The following is a 730-nucleotide window of genomic DNA, read 5'->3' on the forward strand; positions in this document are numbered from 1 at the left end:
GGTGGGGGGGGGGGGGGGGGGGGGCAGTTAAAGGGATGGTTTTATGTATCTGTCTGTCTCTCTCTTACAAACACACACAAATAGGCCTCATGAATAAATAAAAACAATTCACTTTTATTTCATGGACAAAAACAGCTCAGACATTCCATCCAACATATAATTTGTGTTTCACTAAAGAAAGAAAATAATACAGGTTTGGAATGACATGAGGGTGAGTAAATGTTGACAGAATTTATATTGTTTACAGTGTCTTTTAATGTATCACAACTTATGATACAGGTGTAGTGAGAACTTTGTAAAAGTTTGTAAAAGAAAATGTTGTAAAAACCAGTTATTTAACTTTGAAGGTGAAGGTGCAGTATAAGGAGCTTTATGCCTGACTTATGCTAATAGCAGAGAACATGTCATGTTCACGTTCAAACTCTCACATGCAAAATTATAAGCATTACTGTTCACTCCAGCAGCACCCAAATCTACATAAAGGCCTTTCTACAAGCATTTCACTTTCAAAACAGAAAATAAGGAGGGAACAGAATAATATAAAGACAAAATAGAAATTGGTCCAACATAAAGAACAATCTTTCAAGAACCTGTGTTTAACTAAATCAGTATGAAAAACACACACTGTTAAATTATAGCTTGTCTCTTGCATCTCTTGCAATGCATCCAGGGGAGCGGGAAGATGTTTTCGGTTGGGGGTGCTGTGTGTGTCCGTGTTGGGTGAAAGGGG

This window comes from Sinocyclocheilus anshuiensis, unplaced genomic scaffold, assembly GCF_001515605.1.
Source record: "Sinocyclocheilus anshuiensis isolate Anshui unplaced genomic scaffold, SAMN03320099.WGS_v1.1 scaffold306, whole genome shotgun sequence".
NCBI classification, from domain to species: Eukaryota; Metazoa; Chordata; class Actinopteri; order Cypriniformes; family Cyprinidae; genus Sinocyclocheilus; species Sinocyclocheilus anshuiensis.